Source organism: Macaca nemestrina, chromosome 15, assembly GCF_043159975.1.
Source record: "Macaca nemestrina isolate mMacNem1 chromosome 15, mMacNem.hap1, whole genome shotgun sequence".
NCBI lineage: Eukaryota > Metazoa > Chordata > Mammalia > Primates > Cercopithecidae > Macaca > Macaca nemestrina.
Window position 1 is genome coordinate 5,859,991 of NC_092139.1, and position 21,807 is coordinate 5,881,797.

Genomic DNA, 21,807 nt, shown 5'->3' on the forward strand with positions numbered 1-21,807 from the left:
AGGTGCTAATCCCATGCATGGGGGAAGCTCTCATGATCTAATTACCCCTCAAAGTCCCCACCTCCTAATACCCTTGCCTTGGGGGTTAGGGTTTGCACCTATGAATTTGAGAAGAACACATTCAAACCATAGCAGGGTGCTTTGAATTGCAAACCTCAGAAACCTTATTCAAATTAGATTGGTCAAAAGAGAGGATTACCTGTCTCATGTAACTGGGGAATCCAGAAGCTCATTTTACACGTAACCGAAATGAGACATCCAAGTTATCAGGATCAGACTAGGTCTCCTGCCTCCCCGCTCTCTCTGTGCCACCTCCTCCTGTCCCTTTGTCAATGTGCTTTCTTTGTGACAAAGAGGATGGCTTCCGGGACCCTACAATTCCCATTTTTCCCATGTCTGCATCCCAAAAGGCATTTAGGTGGCTAGATAGTGTTCTGTTTTATTTAAGCAATACTCAATTAATGAATATTTGCCTAGTTTCAAATCTTTCACTATTTTATGTGATTCTGTGATGCAGGTTGTTGCACGTAGGGCCAGTGGCACAATATGCTCTTTTTCAGATACAGTCCTAGAAGTAGAAATGCTGAATCCAAGTTTATACATTAGTCCCCCACCAACCCCCGCCACCACACACACACACACACACACACACACACACACACACACACACTGATTGTTCTCTATCCCCAGTTTCAGTTTCATGGTCCATCCTGTCAACCACCCTGTTGCTAACACCCTAAACCCATTGCTGTTTACCCTCTGATCACATGTGTTGGCAGAACCCCAGTCTGGGATGAATCAAGTATGTATCATGCATATACCTGAGTAGCTAAGTTCTGAGGACAAAAGCCCACAACAGGATAACCTGATTTCCCAGCAATTCCTGATCACCAGTATCAACTAAACCATCTGTTTTCAAATCCTTCTTTCCTCAAGTCAACACATTCTCTCTTTCTCTACAAAGATGTGTCAAACTTTCTGTTCTCTCCTCAAACCTCTGACTTCACCATTTCCTACCCTCACCCTTCCCACCTTCTATTGCAGAGAGAAAACAGTCCATGTGCAAGCACCCTGTCACCTGCCTAGCACTGAAAGTTCACCCCGTCAGCATCGGGCTGTCCCTCCCCGGGCCCCACCTGTGCTGAGGATCCTCTGCACTCTGCCCTCTCTGGAGTCTTCTTCTTTGGATAATTCTCCTTTCTGCATATTCAGCCTTTCCCTCCTTTACCCTCAACATTGAAACACTCAGATTGCTTCAGTCTTAAAAAGCAAGGCCAGGCATGGTGGCTCACGCCTGTAACCCCAGCACTTTGGGAGGCTGAGGTAGGCAGATCACCTGAGGTCAGGAGTTTGAGACCAGCCTGACCAATATGATGAAACCCCATCTCTACTAAAAATTCAAAAATTAGCCAGGCATGGTGGCACATGCCTGTAATCCCAGCTACTCCGGAGGCTGAGACAGGAGAATCGCTTGAACCCTGGAGGCAGATGTTGCAGTGAGCCGAAATCACACCATTGCATTCCAGCCTGGGCAACAAGAGCGAAACTCTGTCTCAAAAAAAAAAAAAGAAAGCAAAATCAAACAAAAACCACTTTTCTTGGCTTAACCTCCTCTGGTCCCCACTCCATGTTTCTCCTCCTCCACAGATGAACTCCATGTGAGAGTTCTCTCCTGTTGCAGTTCCTATGGCTTCAAAACAGATTCCCCCCACACTTAGTGGCATTGATTATTGTAATAGTTTCCATGGGTCAAAACTTCAGACAGAGCACAGTAGGGACAGCTCATTTCGGCTCCACCAGGTCTGAGCTTCAGCTGTTTGCTTCAAAAGCTGGGCTGGGATCACCTGAAGGTGTGTTTGCCCACAGGTATGGTGGCTGAAGGTCACTGTCAGCTGGGGCCTCAGTTGCTCCCCACGTGCGCCCCTCCAGGTTGTCCTGGATGACTCTGGGCTTCTTCACAGCAGGACACCAGCATTGCAAGCAAAAATATACTAAAAAAGAGAACCAGAGGCGGTCAAATTCACAGAGACAGAAAATAGAAGGATGGTCGCCAGGGACTGGCTGGAGGTGGAATGGGGAGTTGCTGAATAGGGACAGAGTCAGGTTTGCAAGGTGAAGAGGGTTCTGGAGATAGATGGACAACAGTGGGAATGTGCTTAACTCTACTGCGCTGTACACTTAGAAATGGCTAAGTTGGGTCGGGCCCGGTGGCTCATGCCTGTAATCCCAGCACTTTGGGAGGCCGAGGCGGACGGATCACGAGGTCAGGAGATCAAGACCATCCTGGCTAACGTGGTGAAACCCCGTCTCTACTAAAAATACAAAAAGTCAGGCATGGTGGCGGGCATCTGTAGTCCCAGCTACTCGGGAGGCTGAGGCAGGAGAATGGCATGAACCTGGGAGGCGGAGCTTGCAGTGAGCTGAGAACGCACCACTGCACTCCAGCCTGGGTGACAGAGCGAAACTCTATCTCAAAAAAAGAAAGAAAGAAATGGCTTAGATGGTAAATTTTATGTTCTGTGTATTTTATTGCAACATAGAGCGAGAGAGAGGGAGAATAAAAATGAATATGAATCAGGAAAGCTTATGCTTTTTATGACCCAGCCCCAGGGGTCACAGCAGCAAATCACTGTAAATCACTGTTCTCTGTCGGTCAGAGAAGCCACAGGTGTGCCCAGATTCAAGGATATGGGGGTAGACTCTGCCTCTTGATGGGGAGAGGGAAGGTTCTGGAAGTGCACGTGGAACTGAACATGTTGCTAGTGGCATTCATGAGAAACACAGCCTTCCATTTTGACTTTCCTAATCTCCATTTCCTCAGTTCGCACAAATCTAATTTCTTCCCAGTCTAACTTTTGCTCTTTACCTGTCTAAATTCATAAATGATGCAGGCTGGGCACGGTGGCTCACACCTGTAATCCCAGCACTTTGGGAGGCTAAGGTGGGGGCGGATCACCTGAGGTCAGGAGTTCGAGACCAGCTTGGCCAACATGGTGAAACCCTGTCTCTACTAAAAATACAAAAGTTAGCTGGGCATGGTGGCATGTGCCTGTAATCCCAGCTACTCAGGAGGCCCAGGCAGGAGAATCACTTGAACCTGGGAGGAGGAGGTTGCAGTGAGCTGAGATTGTGCCACTGCACTCCAGCCTGGGTGACAGAGCAAGACTCCATCTCAAAAGAAAAAAAAAAGCCGAATGCAGTGGCTCACACCTGTAATCCCAGCACTGTGGGAGGCCAAGGTGGGTGGATCACCTGAGGTCGGGAGTTCGAGACCAGCCTGACCAACATGGAGAAAATCCATCTCTACTAAAAATACAAAATTAGCTGGGCATAGTGGCCCATGCCTGTAATGCCAGCTACTAGGGAAGGTGAGGCAGGAGAATCGCTTGAACCTGGGAGGCGGAGGTTGCGGTGAGCCAAGACTGTACAATTGCACTCCAGCCTGGGCAACAAGAGCGAAACTCCGTTTCAAAAAAAAAAACAAAACATAAACGATGTATATGTTGATAAATCACATAGATTTGTGTTTGTTTGGTGCATGTTTTAATAAAGAAATGTTCAAGCTGGGTGCAGTGGCTCACACCTGTAATCCCAGCACTCTGGGAGGCTGAGGTGGGTGAATCACTGGGTCAGGAGTTCCAGACCAACCTGGCCAATATGGTGAAACCCCATCTGTACTAAAAATACAAAAAGCCAGACGTGGTAGCAGGTTCCTGTAGTCCCAGCTACTTGGGAGGCTGAGGCAGGAGAATCATTGAACCCAGGAGGGGGAGATTACAGTGAGCCAAGATTGTGCCACTGCACTCCAGCCTGGGCGATAAGAGCGAAACTCCGTCTCAAAAAAAAAAAAAAAAAAAATGTTCAAATGTATTCAAAAGAAGACAGACTAATATAATGACCCTCTGTTGCCCAACTTCAACAATGATCAATATTTGCAAATCTTGTTTTATCTGTCCCCCTACTCCCACTGGATAATTTTGCAGGGATTTCATCTTTTCCGGCTCCCAGAAGCACTAGACAGAGGTGACCACTCCATTCCTCTTGAAACACTGGCTTCCCTTGGCCATCTCCTAATCGCCCTTCCCTTCTCAGACCTTTTCTTTCTCGGCTGGTTTCGGTTATTGTCCTCTCGGAATCTCTAGGTGTAAGAAGACCGTATCACTTGGTGCTACTGTTTTCCTCAGCCACCTGTCTTATGCTCTGGAGAACACTCTGGCACTCTTTAGTGAAATTAAGTGTCTACTCTTCTACCCAGAAACCCGACTCCTGGATATGTGTCCCAAAGCTGTGTCCTCTGGGTCTGTAGGCGCCTCATTCAGGCATGAGTCCACATAGCCTTGTTTGGGGTAGCAGGGAGTGGAAGGCAGACTGGGGGTCCACAGTAGTCATCAGGACTGCTCTAGATGTGCCAGCTTTCCTCTCCTATTGCCACATGCTAGAACAGAACTTCTCTGCCATATGGGGTTAGGTAGAGCCAGGTGACTTACCTGGGCATAGAAATGTGTGCAGAAGTGATGTGTATCACTACCACATGAGTCAGGGAGTGCTTTGCTGTGCCTTTTTGTCTGGCATAACAAGCGACAGTAATAGAGAGGGCACCTAGGTCCCTGGGTGATAACAAGAACAGAACCCTCCTGTCGGTCTCCAGTGGTCATACAGTCTGAATGAGAAATGAGCATTTGTGCCTAAACCATTACCGTCTCAGGAATGTATGTTACAGCAGCATAACCTACTCTATCCTGACTGATACAGTGACACATGTAGACCTGGAAGCAATGATGGCACATACACAGCAATGTGTACAGATCTGAGAAACAGGGCCGGGTGAGGAAAACACAAAATGAGATCTATAAGCATATTATTTATGCCAATTAAAAACAATGTGCCCCTTGGCTGGGAATGGTGGCTTATGCCTATAATCCCAGCACTTTGGGAGGTCAGGGCAGGCAGATCGCTTGAGTCAAGGAGTTCAAGACCAGTCTTGGTGACACGGCGAAACCTCGCCTCTACAAAAACTACAAAAATTAGCTCGGCATGGTGGTGGGTGCCTGTAGTCCTAATGGGGAGGATTGCTTGAGCCTGGGAGGTCCAGGCTGCAGTGAGCTGAGATCACGCCATTGCACTCCAGCCTAGGTGACAGAGTGAGACCCCGTCTCAAAAATAAATAATAAAAACACTGTGCCCCAAACAATGTACATGTTTTTCAATAACACAAAGAGAAAGAATACATCAGACATACTGGAATTGCTGCCTACAGAGAAAGAGAAGTGCAGCTAAGGGGAATAAGTAAATAAATAAAACAAGCACCTTGCACACACCAGTGAACATCTGGCCACAAAATGAGGAAGATAACGATTCCCATCTCCGGAGGTCCTATGAGGGGGAAAAGATCGGTGCTGTGTATCTCCTCCCTGGAGGCATCCAGTAATACCAGTTAGGCCTTTTAAGCATATTCACACAAAGATACATTCTCCCCCCAACACCACATGCACACTAACAGCCTTTTTATAGAAATGGAAGCATGCCAGTGAATACACTACTCAGCCCGTTGCCTGCTTCTCAGCCTATGATGGTGAGGTTGGAAGCTCTGAAGCTTGGGACGGGCTTTGTCACAGACTGAAAAAGAGATCTGGTCTGGGGGAATGAGGCCAAATGCAGATGTACACCCTTGCTCTTTACAGAGTATTAGGAACCTTTGAATTAATTTTGCCTTTTGTTTAAGGTATTTTATATTGCGTTTCTGTTACATATAACAAATCCCAACTAATACATCCGAATGCCCCTTTAATCATATATTCAATTTCCATAAACTTGGGCCTGTTTCTCAGCTTCTGTTTTGTTCCCAGGCTCTGCCTATTCCTGTGCTAGAACTGCACTAGAATGTATTATATGTGTGATATCTGGTAGGGCAACTCCATGGCCATGGCCAACAACCTTCACTGTTGGAATTCCATTTGCTATTCTCGTAGATAATTTATTCTTCCAGATGAACTATAAGATGAGTTTGCCACATTAAAAAGATCAGGGTACTCTGGGGTTGCATTAAATTTAGAGTTAACTTGGCCGGGCACGGTGGCCCACGCCTGTAATCCCAGCACTTTGGGAGGCCAAGGTGGGTGGATCACGAGGTCAGGAGATAGAGACCATCCTGGCTAACACAATGAAACCCCGTCTCTACTAAAAATACAAAAAATTAGCTGGGCGTGGTGGTGGGTGCCTGTAGTCCCAGCTACTCAGGAGGCTGAGGAGGAGAATGGCATGAACCCGGGAGGCGGAGCTTGCAGTGAGCTGAGATTGCGCCACTGCACTCCAGCCTGGGCGACAGAGTGAAAAAAAAAAAATTAGAGTTAACTTAGAGCAGAGGTGTCCAATCTGTTGGCTTCCCTGGACCACACTGGAAGAAGAATTATCTTGGGCCACACATAAAATATACTAGCAATAGCTGGTGCATTAAAAAAAAATCTAATGTTGTAAGACAGTTTATGGATTTGTGTTGGGTCACATTCCAAGCTGTCCTGGGCTGCATGTACATGGCTAATTTTTGCATTTTTTGTAGAGACAGGGTTTTACCATGTTGGCCAGGCTGGTCTCAAACTCCTGGCCTCAAGCGATCCTTCGGCCTTGGCCTCCAAAAGTGCTGGGATTACAGGCGTGAGTCACCATGCCTCGTTTAGGATTTAAAAATGACTGCCTTACACACACGCATGCACACACACACACACTTGCACACACCCTACACACACTGTTATACACACCCACACTCACACACATTAATACAACGGTGGCCCTTGGCAGAGCCTGTCAAGGTAGAGAATGAGCAGGCAAGTGAAGCTCCCTTTCACCAGGGAAGGTCTTGGATGGTTCCCGAAGGTTAAAAGCTGGGCTTCTGGAACCAAAGCAGGGCTGGAACCCCAGCTCTGCCCCTGAGCTGCTCCCTGACTTCTGGCAAGGGACACCTCTCGGTGCCTCAGGTTCTGCCTTTATAAACAGTGAGATTTTAAAATGTAATGTAGTCTAATATAATATAAATTGTATATAGTTTAATATGTAATATGTAATTCACCTTATACAGGTGTAATTATATGATATGAAATATACTGTGTAAATATAAATATGTAGTAAGGTAAAAGTATAGTGTTATATAATAAAATGTAATGTAGCACAGTATAATATAAATTATATAATTTAATGTATAATATATGAAGGTATGCATATATAATTATAAAATGATATAAAAGTTATACATTTAAATTGAAGTTATGTAGCCTTAGTCTGTATAATAAAATATATTGTCATATATTATGATATAAAGTTTATATAACTTAATATATAATCTCATATCACTTCGTACATGTATAATTGTAATACATGAATATATAAATATACATATGTAGTAATATAAAAATATAACAATATTAATAATCTATAAAATATAAACTATATAATTTAATATAAATTATATGCAATTTAATATGTAATATGTTACGTAAGTATAATTACACTATAAAGTATAGAAATACATGTGTAGTAATATAGTACGTTAATTTATATTATGTAACAGAAATAGGATTTAAAGCCTCTTAATTGTTATGAGTATTAAAGTATTTCAACAGGATCTGGCACATAATAAACAGTACATATGAAAATATTACTGTTATGGTTGTATGGTATAAGAATAGCAAGCACTTAAGTAGTACACGTGTGCATGGTAAGTACTCCATCAATGCTAGCTTTTATTATTATAGTTAGACAGTATACAAGTATTAAGAGACTTAGAATGGGGCCTTGGCACTCAGTGTTAAGCTTTTATTATGGCACACCAAGTGAATTTTCTGTGGGGGTTTTCTAAGCTGTACAATCATATAATCCACACGTAATCACAATATTACCTTCTCCTTTCTCATATTTGTGACTTCAATATTTTTGGTCTAATTGTACTAACCATCACTTCCAGAACAAAATTAATAGTGGTGAGAATAGGTACTGTTTTGTTGTTCCTGGCTTCAAGAATATTAAGAATATTGCTGGCTGTTGGATTCATACACGCACAGGCACACACATGAAATGACATCAAAGAAGCATTCTTTTATTACTGTTTTGCCAAGGGCTTTTGTTTAAAAAACAAAACAAAACAGAAAGGGACTCAATGCTCTTAGATGTCTTTCAACCCTATCAAGCTGCCAAAGGCATCTTCTCTTTTGACCCATTAACATGGATGGTATGTTGGCAAATTTCGTGATACTCATCCTTTGCATTCTTTGGTAAGCCCTTTCACTCTAGTCTGAATTTTGTTTGCTATGATTTAGAGCTTACTTTGTAAAAAGTGTGTCAAGCATAGGAGAAGGAGACCCAAAGCATCAATATCATTGTAGGAAAATTCAAATGAACAAGAAGCAAAGCTCAATAAGGCAGCATTCTTCTGAATGTTATCGTTGTTGAACTAGCGCTAACAAATGCAATGCTGCAGTGACATGCAAAAGAAAATTCACTGGCATTATTTCAAGAGCAGGGACAGAATTAATCCTTAAGACTCCAGTGAATTTAAACTCTCACAGTGAAGATTTGGGTTTCAGAAGACGTACTGAGTTATCCATGACAAAGCCCTCACTGTGGTCAGATGTGTAGATGAGTTAATTGTATGTCTTTTTATAATTGAAACAAAATGACTTTTTTTTTTTTTTGAGATAGTCTCGCTCTGTCACCCAGACTGGAGTGCAATGGTGCCATCTTGGCTCACTGCAACCTCTGCCTCCTGTGTTCAAGTGATTCTCCTGCCTCAGCCTCCCGAGTAGCTGGGACTATGGAACTACAGGCATGCGCCACCAAGTCTGGCTAATTTTTGTATTTTTAGTGAAGACAGGGTTTCACCGTGTTGACCAGGCTGGTGTCAAACTCCTGACCTCAAGTGATCCACCTGCTTCAGCCTCCCAAATGAAAAAAAGTGAAAACTTAAAAGTTTGAGGTATGCAGGTGAAAAACAATTCTTTTTTTTTTTTTTCTGTTTTCATTTTCATTTATTTATTTATTTGCTTATTTATTTATTTACTTTTGAGACAGAGTTTTGTGGTGTGGCCCAGGCTGGAAGGCAGTGGCACAATCTGAGCTCGTTGTAACCTCTGCCTCCCAGATTCAAGCGATTCTCCTGCCTCAGCCTTCCGAGTAACTGGGACTATGGAACTACAGGCACGTACCACCATGCCTGGCTAATTTTTGTATTTTTAGTAGAGGCAGGGTTTCGCCATGTTGGCCAGGCTGGTGTCAAACTCCTGGCCTCAAGTGATCTGCCCACCTCAGCCTTCCAAATGAAAATTTAAATGTTTATTTGAGGTATGCAGGTGAAAAACCTTTTTTCTTTCTTCTTTTAGACAGACAGACAGAAAAAACTCAGCTTTTATTTTCAACCTACGTACTGCCTTTGTGGAATCAAGTTTCACTGAGACTTGAACATGACTTGAGTTAACTTATATTGTCACAGCTCTCAAAAGAATTCTTGGCCCACACCAAGGCTTTCAATGGTTTCTCCACTACTGTTATTCTTCGTAAAAGTAAAAACCTTAAGGCAAATGATAAGCTACTATTACAATTTCAATTTATTGCTGAAACCACTATAAGAATATTTTAACTTCTATGGGAAGGTAATAGAAATACTTATAGTTGTGGATGAAGGCAATTATATAATTCCATATGGGGTGATTTCTCAGTTGTACAATGAGCTATAATTTTATGGGTAAAGGTTTAACACTTTGTTGTCATGTACTGTTGCTGTAAATTGAACCAGGTAAAGCATGTTTAATTCACAGCAACAGTGCATGCAGGTAGTCGATGTTTGCATTTCCAGTTACTAATTAAGAAAAGTCGTCTTCTCTTTTGTGAAATTTAGCCATTTCTGCATTCAATTCTTGTTCCTAGAAACAAATAAGAATTATTCTAGCTATTCTAGTGATAATTCTCTTTTTTGAGAAGATGAATCAACTTTAATATTTCCTTAAAATTTTGCATATCAGCAGTCTGGTTTCTCCCTCACCTTTTACCATTTCTCATTAGCAACCTCTGTTTTTTTGATTGATAGCTTGTTAAGGCCAATCTAAGTGTGATCTGGTACAAAAAGTTTTTTGGTTTGGAATTAAGGATAACATTTTAGCACCAAATTAGCTGAATGAAACTAGATTAAAGGCTCCCCTATACTTTAGGAGGCCAAGACATTTCAATCTCAAGAGCCATCAGAAAAAAAAAAAATTGTCATTCTGAACCCTGCTACTGAAGGCTATAATTGAGACAGAAAGATGAAACTGAGAGGGGGAAATATTGAATAACTACAGATTTACCCAATGCAATGTGATTTTTAGTGATCCTTCAGTTTCAAATTATAAAACCCTAAAGAACACAGTTCAGAATGCCCTCCCTGGCCAGTTCCTACAATTTCTAAGAATCCTGTTTGCTAATGAGCTATAAAATACTAAAGCAAGTACCAATCAGGGGATAAATGATGAGAAAACCCAAAAGCATTCTTAACCTTTGCTCCAGGAACTGTTTGGTAATCCCAACCCTGCACTCAGTTTTCCATTTCTCAACGTCTTTCTCCCCTCAAACTCAATTCAATGGGGACATTCTGTTTCCTTTGAGACAACCTGACCTTGGGGAACAGGGTCACAATATTTTTTCTTTATTTCTCTCCTTTTGGAAAAAGAGAAGAACCAATTCTTATCTCTGGTTCCTGGATCCTTATTTCTATTGACTGATGTCAATTTTTCTCAAACTTGACCTTCATCTCTGAAGCAGTGAAGTGTGTATGCGAGGAGGACTGCAGGTGGACGGGGTTCCTAGACTTCCCTTCCTATTATTGCAAAAGCCACCTTGACAAGGCCGTCAATTTTCCAGAGAAAAGTGATGGAAATGCCCTCCTATTTCCCCAGTTGGTTCATTTCACATCTCTTCAAGGACTGTTAGCTTTGTGCCAGGCACTGCTTTGGGCTCCACAGATATGGCAGCGCCTTTTATCCCAGATTCTGACATCTGAGCCCTACCCTCCTTCACTCTCCTCTGCATGCAACCCCAAATCCCACCTCCTTCCAGGAGACTGTGTGTCACCAATTTTGGAAACCGAAGATCCTTAGAGATGTAAGCCTCTCTAAGCAGCAAGACATGAAAGTCATTAATTACAAAAACACAGTCGTGTCTCTAAATGTGTGCTGGAAATATGTGGTGTGCCCCGGGGCTTTCCTTGCGGGGGCATCCGCCACCTCAAGCTCCTTTCTATAGCCTTCGCCGTCTTCCCACCCTTTGAGTCTCAGTTCGAAGATTACCCCCTCAGAGACTTCTTCCCTAGCCACACCTTTTAAAATGATACCCCCAAAACCACCACATCACATGAGCTTGCTGTAGATAAACTTTGTGACTGTCTGAATTATCTTAATTATTTGGTTACCTTTGTATTGTCTCACTTCTCCCTCTAGCATGAGAATGGTTTTCTACCCCATTGGCTGCTGTCACCTGCCCACCTAGTACAGGGCTTGGTGGATTGTTGAGTCTCTAATAAATACTGGTTGAAAAGTCTGTGCTATGACAAAGGATGAAAACGTTTGTTCTTAAAATACGAAAAAATTACTCCTAGTAAATTTATGCCAAGAAATTACCAGACCATCATGGTGATGAAAGACTAACCCAGAAATTTATATCAATAATCCCCCTCTCCTCTGCCTCACCAAGCCCCCTATAGGTGAAACCCCAATTTGGAAATGTGATTTGCCTCACAGTACAGGGAGGGCCCCCATTTGAACAGAGCCAGCCTGTCCTGGGCACAATCACTTTGTTCAGCTTTAGCCCTAAGGAGGCATTCAACAAAGTCGTAGTTGGGAAAAAGATCTCCTAAACAGCGTATTATCTATCATTCAGCAACACCACTGCATTTCTTTCCAATCTTACAATCTTGAGTGGTTTTTTTTTTTTTTGAATCAGCATCTTGGGTTGGGGGTTTTCTCTTTGTCCTAATCCCTCCTCCTCCTCCTGTCTCTGTACGGGGCAGCTGTTTTCTTGTTCCTTCTTTCTTGCCTATTAAACTTTACGCTCCTTAAAACAAAAAAAAAAAAGGGGGGTGGTTCTTGAGTTGGAATTTAAAGTTGCAGGAGCCTGGCTACCTGGGTTTTAATCTGGACTCTACTACTTATTAGCTATGTGATCTTGAACCAAGGAGGTTGTTCAACTTTCTTTTTTTCTTTTTCTTTCTTTTTTTTTTTTTTTTTTTTGAGACAGAGTCTCACTCTGTCACCCAGGCTGGAGTGCAGTGGCGTGATCTTGGCTCACTGCAACCTCTGCCTCCAGGTTGGAGCAATTCTTCTGCCTCAGCCTCCCTAGTAGCTGGGATTACAGGTGTGTGCCACCATGCCCGGCTAATTTTTGTATTTTTAGTAGAGACAGGGTTTCGCCATGTTGGCCAGGCTGGTCTTGTGCTGGGATTACAGGCATGAGTCACCACGCCTGGCCGGTTGTTCAACTTTCTACTCCTTGGTTTCCTCATCTGTAAAGCAAGGATAAAAACATCTTGAGTTATTCCCTGTAAAGTGCTTAAATTAGGGACGGTAGGTAGTAGGCTCTCAACAACATAGTTGCTCTTACTATTATCATCATTTTTTTTTTTTTAGACAGGGTCTCACTCTGTTGCCCAGGCTGGAGTACACTGGCTCCATCTTGGCTCACTGCAACCTCCACTTCCTGAATTCAGGTGATCCTCCTGCCTCAGCCTCCTAGGTATCTGGGACTACAGATGCATGCCACCATGCCAAATTTTTTATTTTTATTTTTTGTAGAAAGATGGGGTTTTGCCATGTTACCCAGGCTGATGTCGAACTCCTGGCCTCAAGTGATCCACCCGCCTTGGCCTCCCAAAATGCTGGGATTACAGGCATGAGCCACTGTGCCTGGCCTACTATCATCATTAACATTGGAAGTTTTAAAAACTTTCATCTGGAAATGTAAGATTTTTCCTTCTCTTTTTCTTTATTTTGCTTTGTTTTATTTTATTTTTGACATAGGGTCTTGCTCTGTTGCCCAGGCTGGAGTACAGTGGTGCAATGGTAGCTCATTGCAGCCTTGAACTCCTGGCTTCAAGGGATCCTACCACCTTTGCCTTCTAAGTATAAGCCACTGCGCCTGGCCCCTTGTTTGTAAGCTTTTGCTTAAAATAGCCAACACATAGAAAATGAGAATAGTGCAATGGACCCCCACATACTGATCACCCTGTTTTAACAAGCATCACCTGGTGGCCAATCTTGTTTCACCTCCACCCTCCTATCAGTGATGTGCTGGAGTCAACTGGCACTGTCTGCTCAGAGCTGACTGTGCACATCTCTTCCCAACTCCATATCCAATGGCATACTGCTGGGAGTTTGAAATCAATCATAGTGGGGGATTTACACCATGGAAATTGGCAAACACTAACATCAAGTCTCCCCACGGTCCCCCATTTGCCACAGGAGAGCCTCTGGCAAAACAATTTCCAGCACGTCTCCAACTCCTGCCTTCACTCCACTGCATGACTTTGGAACATCATATTATTTTGTTTCAGTGGGTATGTCTGAAAGATAAGAACTCTTGAAAATCATGATACTCCTATCACACGTGAAGAAGTTAACACTAGTTTTCTTAGTATTGTCAAATATCCAGCCATTGTTTAAATTTATCTGATGATTTCCTACTTTAAAAAAAATAGTTGGTTTGTTCAAATCGGAAGGTTTATAATATGGGGATGCAATCAGCAAAATCTGGAATATGGAAAACTCTAGAGGACAAACAATTCAGTTTCTACAACAATGGAATCGTCTAAGGGGCAAGAAAAAGAGAAGAGAAGAGGTAACCCACAGATTACACGGGATTTAGGAGATGAATCAACCAAATGTAACATGGGGACCCTACGCAAGTGGCAGTCTCTTGTATTTTCTTCTTCTTCTTCTTCTCCTTTTTTTTTTTTTTTTTTTTTTTTTTTTGGTGAGATGGAGTCTCGCTCTGTCACCCAGGCTGGATGGAGTGCAGTGGCACGATCTTGGCTCACTGCAACCTCTGCCTCTTGGGTTCAAGGGATTCTCCTACCTCAGGCTCCTGAGTAGCTGGGATTACAGGCACATGCCACCACAGCCGGCTAATTTTTGTATTTTTAGTAGAGACGGGCTTTTACCATGTTGGTCAGACTGGTCTCGAACTCCTGACTCATGATCCGCCCACCTCAGCCTCCCAAAGTGCTGGGATTACAGGCGTGAGTCACTGCACCCAGCCTGTATTTTCTCCTTAAAGCTTTATTGTTTTACCTTTCACATGCTATTGATTAAAAAAAAATTTTCTTTTTAAGAGACAGGGTCTTGCCATGTTGCCCAGGCTGGTCTCTAACTCCTTGACTCAGGCAGTCCTCCCACCTTAGCCTCCCAAAGTGCTGGGATTATAGTCATAAGCCCCTGTGGCCAGCCTGCTATTGATTTTTTAAAATATTATTATTATTTTAGGGATGGGGTCTTGTTGTTGTTGCATAGGCTGGAGTACAGTGGCACAATCATACCTCACTGCAGCCTCAAACTTCTAGGCTCCAGTGATCCTCCTGCCTCAGCCTCCCAAGTAGCTAGGACTGCAGGCATGTACACCATGCCTAGGCTGGTATTGATTTTTACAAGTTAATCTTATAAATCTGTACTTTGTACTTTACTAAATCCTCTCACTTTTTAGTAATTATTTCTCTGTGGATTTTTGGAGGGGAGTGTTATAATGCTTAATAATCACCTGTAAATTTTTTTTTTTCAGCAGGGTCTTACTCGATCATGAGGCTAGAGTGCAGTGGCATGAACATGGCTCACTGCAGCCTCGGCTTCCCGGGCTCAAGTCATCTGCCCACCTCAGCCTCCCAAGTAGCTGGAACTACAGGCATGTGCCACCACACTTGGCTAATTTTTAAAATTTTTATTAGAGACAAGGTCTTGCTTTGTTCCCCAGGCTGGTCTTGAACTCCTGGCCTCAAGCAATCCTCCTGCGTCTGCCTCCCAACGTGTTGGGATTACAGGTATGAGCCACTGCACCTGGCAAAAAGATAGTTTTGCCTCTCCCCTTCCAATTCTAGGTCTCTCATTGCTTTCTTTTGTCTAATTGAATTGGCTTATTCATCTAACACGATGATAAAGAGCGTGATGATGTGAGGCATCCTTGTCTTTCTTGTTTCTTATTCCTGACATTAGTGGAAAAGCTTTTAGAAGTTCCTCATTAAGGCCGGGCACGGTGGCTCAAGCCTGTAATCCCAGCACTTTGGGAGGCCGAGACGGGTGGATCACGAGGTCAGGAGATCGAGACCATCCTGGCTAACATCGTGAAACCCCGTCTCTACTAAAAAATACAAAAAAACTAGCCGGGCGAGGTGGCGGGCACCTGTAGTCCCAGTTACTTGGGAGGCTGAGGCAGTAGAATGGTGTGAACCTGGGAGGCGGAGCTTGCAGTGAGCTGAGATCTGGCCACTGCACTCCAGCCTGGGCGACAGAGCAAGACTCGTCTCAAAAAAAAAAAAAAAAAAAAAAAAAAAGTTCCTCATTAATTAAAATGTTGACTTTTGGAGATTTTATTTAAATACATGATATATACTGTACTAAGTATATTACATATAGATATGTGGGATATATAGAGAGAGTCTTTATATCAGAAAAGCATCCATTACTATTTTATTGGATCTCTAAAATATGAATCAGTATTAAATTTTGGCAAATATTACTGTATTTGTTCATATTGAACAAACCTTGAATTCCTAGAATAAATCTTACCAGGCATGATGTATTTTTTTAAATGTAATATGGAATTATGTTTGCTTATATTTTAAAATATTTACATTGATATAAGTGAAATTAATCTGTAATTTTATTTTTGGGTGCAGTCTTTGGCATGTTTTGGAATCAATGGTACACTTTATAAAAACAATTTTGAGGTTTTCATTTTATTATGTTATGGTCTGGCATAATGTAAGTAGCACTGGGATTATTTGACTTTTAGAGGTTTAATAGAATTCCCCTGTGAAACCATCTGGGCCTGGTGCCTTTTTCCTTTTCCTCATTAAAAAAAAAAAAAAGAAAATGTAATACATGTACTAAAAAGTTCCACATACTAAGTGTACAGCCCAGTGAATTTTCTCAAATGGAATACATTTGTTTAACCAGCATTTAGATCAAGAATAGAAACTTGCTAGCACCCCAGAATTTTCCCTCATGTTTCCTTCTTGTCATTAGCTTCCCATCCCAGCGAGAGTCTGGAGCCTTTCCATCGTGGAGGCCTCTCACTGTGCTTTGTGTTTTTCTATGGTAACTGGTCGGCTTAGATTTATGATGTCTCTGCTGGGGTCAATTTTGGTGAAAAGTACTTTTTTCGATGATTATCTATTTCATCTAGGCTTTCTAATTTATTTACATAGAATTATGCAAATTGTTCTCTTATGATTTGAAAAGGTTTATTCCCCCCAATATCTTCCCTAAGCCTTAAAACTACAGGCATTGGATATGTTTTTCTCAGATGTTCCATCAAGTTGCATACTACAGGAAATTATAAATCCCTCTCGGTCGGGCACAGTGGCTCACGCCTGTAATCCCAGCACTTTGGGAGGCCAAGGTGGGTGGATCACCTGAGTTCAGGAGTTTGAGATCAGACTGACCAATATAGTGAGACCTCATCTCTACTAAAAATACAGAATTAGCTGGGCGTGGTGGCGCATGCCTGTAATTCCAGCTCCGTAGGAGGCTGAGGCAGAAGAATCGCTTGAATTCAGGAGGTGGAGGTTGCAGTGAGTGAAGATGGTGCCATTGCACTCCAGCCTGGGCAACAAAAGCAAAACTCCATCTCAAAAATAAAAAAATAAAATAAAATAAATCCCTCCTATGTGTGTGTGCGTAATAGTGTTATTGAAAAGATACCGGTTGGGCGCGGTGGCTCACGCCTATAATCCCAGCACTTTGGGAGGCCGAGGCGGGCGGATCACAAGGTCAGGAGATCGAGACCACGGTGAAACCCCGTCTCTAAAAATACAAAAAATTAGCCGGGCGCGGTGGCGGGCGCCTGTAGTCCCAGCTACTCGGGAGTCTGAGGCAGGAGAATGGCGTGAATCCGGGAGGCGGAGCTTGCAGTGAGCCGAGATCGTGCCACTGCACTCCAGCCTGGGCGACAGAGCAAGACTCCGTCTCAAAAAAAAAAAAAAAAAAAAAAAAGAAAAGATACCGCCAGGTGCAATGGCTCACGCCTGGAATCCCAGTCCTTTGGGAGGCTGAGGTGGGTGGATCACTTGAGGTCAGGAATTTGAGACCGTCCTGGCCAACGTGGTAAAACCCCATCTCTACCAAAAATACAAAAAAGTAGCTGGGCGTGGTGGTGGTGGGCTTCTGTCATCTCAGCTACCCTGGAGGCTGAGGCAGAAGAATTGCTTGAACGAGGGAGGCGGAGGTTGCAATGTGCTAAGATCACGCCACTGCATTCCAGCCTGGCTGACAGAGTGAGACTCTGTCTAAAAAAATGAGAAAAGGAAGGAAGGAAGGAAGGGAGGGAGGGAGGCAGACAGGGAAAGGAGGGAAGGAGGGAGGGATACTTTTCTGTTACTTTTACTTTCTAAGTACACATACATAGCTGGGTATCTATGTGTATTTCACATGGTGAAAAGTGAATAAAGAGGCCTCTATGAAAGACTGACAAAAAGAGGACAAAAGAGATTTGGTTGGGTTGTCTCTTCCCTCTCTCTTCTGCCTTCAGCTGTGCTGTGATACCATCTTGCAACCATGAGAAAGAAGCCAAGAAAATTGGGACACATTAGTCCTGCCATTGATGAACTGCTGAAATAACAGGAATCACCTACCTCTAGAATTCTTGGTAAGTGGATATAAACTTCTGTTTGTCTGTGCCACTGTGGGTCAGGATTCTGTTACTTGAAGCTGAATGCATTCTTAACTGATACAATAAATAAAATAGGCAAAATGAGAAGACTTGTTGTTCATAGCATATGTGTTTTTTAATGTGGGAAAATTATCCTAGAGATGCAAAGTCCTCCAGCTTTGAAATAAGAACCTGTATAGCAGTTACTTAAATTAAGTGCTTATTGCAATGGCCTTTTTAGTGTAACCTTTATTAAAAGCATAATTTGCTTAAATTCTTCACAACGCTTTAGATATCATTTACCTTTTTCACGTGTGAGCTAACTACAGCACAATGGGATAGGACCTGTTATGCAAATGATGGGATGCATTTTAATAGGGCTTTGAAAAGATTAAATGAGATCATCCATATGCAGAGTCTAGAACAGTACCTGGCACGTAAAGTCCTCCATAAATGTTTGTTACTATTATTATTATTACCTTTGGGACAGAATCTCACTCTGTAACCAGGCTGGAGTGCAGTGGCATGATCTCAGCTCACTGCAACCTCTGCCTCCTGGAGGCAGATTCTCCTTTCCTCCCGATTCTTCTTGCCTCCCGATTCTTCTTGCCTCAGCCTCCTGAGTAGCTGGGACTACAGGTACTTGCCACCACACCTGACAAATTTTTAATATTTTTAGTAAAGACGAGGTTTCACCATGTTGGCCAGGATGGTCTCGAACTCCTGACCTCAGATGATCTGCCCGCCTCAGACTCCCAAAGTGCTGGGATTACAGGTGTGAGCCACTGCACCTGGCCGTTAATTATATTTTAATAACAATTTTAAATAATGATGTTAGCTATTAATACTTGATGGCTGGTTTCTTCTCATCTTTCACGTTCTCAGAAGAAAATGTACTACATCAGAGAGGCCCTCCCCAGCTATTCTATCTAAAGTGAAATCCCTCCTCAAATATCTCCGATTCCCCACTGCCCGCATCCTGCTTATTGCTTCAGAGATTTTGTCACCATCTGTAATTCTTTTAATCATTTATTTAGTGTGTGTCTCCCTCGCTAGAACATGAATCCCACGAGAGCAGAATTCCCACTGGCTGGCATGGATCCCATAGTCTCTATGTATTTATTGAGTGAAAAGATGACCAAAGCCATCCAAGAAAACATGATAATAAGAGGATAATAAGCATGATAATAAGAGGTCTAGGTAGAAGGGGTATGCAGATGTGGCCATTTTGGGGGCATAATTTTGTGCACATTTAAGTAAAAGTGGAGGTAAATAAAAATTCTGTCCCTTTCTAGACCCTTCTCACACTGTGAAGGGCACTGATGGTTTTTTATTATCATGTTCAATCTAAAAGGTCAATGAATAGTCATTTATAATATTTGGCTTATACATCTCTACAAACTGTGGTGAAATTGTTACCTTTAGAAAAATAGTTTGCTTTGCACTTTAATAGCGATTTGAACATTGGATTAAATTTTTTTCTTTTTTCTTTTTTTTTTTTTTTTTTGAGACGGACTTGCTCCGTCGCCCAGGCTGGAGTGCAGTGGCACAATCTCGGCTCACCACAAGCTCCGCCTCCTGGGTTCACGCCATTCTCCTGCCTCAGCCTCCTGAGTAGCTTGGACTACAGGTGCCCGCCACCACACCTGGCCAATTTTTTGTATTTTTAGTAGAGACGGAGTTTCACCGTGTTAGCCAGGATGGTCTCGATCTCCTGACCTCGTGATCTGCCCGCCTTGGCCTCCCAAAGTGCTGGGATTGCAGGCATTCCGATTAAAAAAACTTTTTTTTTTTAAATGGCTTCTTGTAATCAAAGATTTAGATGAAATTCTTTATTATGTTTTGTTTTTTGAAGATCCTAAAATGTAGATTTTAAAATAGCTGTAGAAGTTCTGCTTGGTCCCAGGGGCAAAGGGAAAAGGAAAACAAAACTGTTTTAAATAGCAGTGATGAGCCCTAACACAGGGAAGCAAGTCTCAAACACATCAGGGTGACTGGTGAGGGCAGAGCCCTGACCTGGTAGGGAGGCAGGAGTATGGCCAGTGCCACGGTCTGTGGGAAGAGGCCCCACCCAACTACCTGGGTGTGGAATCCCATGGTGACCTGCAGGATTTTCGATGGGGGTCACAGGTCATGGACTCCTGATAACTGACATCATGGGAAGAACACCAGGAGACCTTTTTCTCTTTTCTCCTGCATCTTCCAGGACAACAGTATCTTGTAGGGACCAAGCAGTGGGCTTTGGCTACTTGAGTTTGAAGCCCATCTTCCCTTCTCACTAGAGACCTCTCTCGGGGCCTCTCCCGGCCTCGTTTACTCACTGTCAAAATAGCAGCTGAACCTATCCCATTGGGTAATGGCTAGCACTAGTAGATACTTGATAACTGTGACTTTTGTGGCCCTTCTTCTAGAAGATACCATGAAGTCTCTGTCAGTTATGACCAACAAGGTGGGGCTCTGTGGTATCATTTTCCTGGGCATCTCTATGGCCTGGGAATTTTGTGTTTTCTAATTTTGATGGATATGTGGCTAGAGCTGTGACAATCTCATGTGGATTATGCTTAGACGGTTCCAGAATTTCTGTGCAAAAGGGGCATACAGGTGGCCATCTTGGAAGAGGAGCTAGGGGCTGGTCTTGTGGTTGCACTTGATAGCCACTGTCCAGGTTTTAGGTGTTTCTTTGGGGTGCTTTGGAGGATTATGGGAACTTGTAGGCTAGTCTTTTGGTTATATTTGCATAGCAAGCCCCAATTTTTACTTGGATTGTATATTTATTTGGGGGGTTTTGAGGGCTTTGTACTAAAAACTGCATAGCAAGCACACGTGGACTGAATGTTGTGTGAAAAATTGGATGGAAATGCAGGTGTTTGCTACTTTTCTACCCCCCTTGGGGCTCATCGCTCGCCTCTGGTGAGCTATATTGTATGATTAATTTGGGTGAGAGTAATTTGATCTGGAAACTAGAATAGGAAGTGGATTTGGGGCCTGGATTACAGAATGAACTTGAAGTCCCATTTGCCCAGCTTCAGAGGGCACCATCGTTGATGCTGGTCACTTCCTCCCACCCTTCCTGGGAGCCACCCAGGAAGTGACCATGTAAGTGACAACACCTTGGGGGATAAGCCTAGGGGTGAAAGTCTAGGGAACCCACAGGACCTCAGAAATAAGCCACACTCCAACCCATTGAGTATGGACTCCCATCCTCACTCCCAATTATAGTGAATATTGTGAGTGATGGTCCACATATCCTGAGGTTTATTAGCTATTTGTATTTAAGTTGCATGCTTATATACTGTGCCCATTTTTCTGATGATATTGCTTATTCATAAAAACTCTGCTTATTAAGTAAACCCTTTGTTAAATTTTTACCCAACCCAGGCCCTTCCCCCATTCAAATTTGAAGTGTGATTTTCATTTTTGTAGTCATCCCCAACCCCCTTAAGGCCTTTAGGTCTCAGGTTATGCTGCAGAGAGGCCCTTTATAAACCCAAGAGTTTAACTGTAAAATAGCCACTTTAAAAAGTACCTCTTTTATTTAGATGTATGTGATCAACTTGTCAAATTCATTTTGGTGTGTGCAATGAGGTAGGGATCCAGTCTAAATTTTCCCCAAATGGCTACACCATTTCTTGAATAACCCCATTGATTTGAAACACGGCGCTCCTATATTTCTCCACATCATTTAGTCCCTATCTTATAGCAAAAAATACATTACTTTTCTTAGGAAGCCTGGGTCAGCAGGCAAACTGTGTGATGATGTAATGGCATAAGTTGGCAGAATCTTTGGATAGGATGGCAGTGATCAAAATGTAGAGGTGACCGGGGCATAGTGGTCCACTATGGGGTAAAAGTTTGGGAGATCAACAGGAGTGGACTTTTCCTATTGTCTGAAAATTATTTCAAGACACCTACATTTTACAGTCACCAGAAAACATAGAGTGG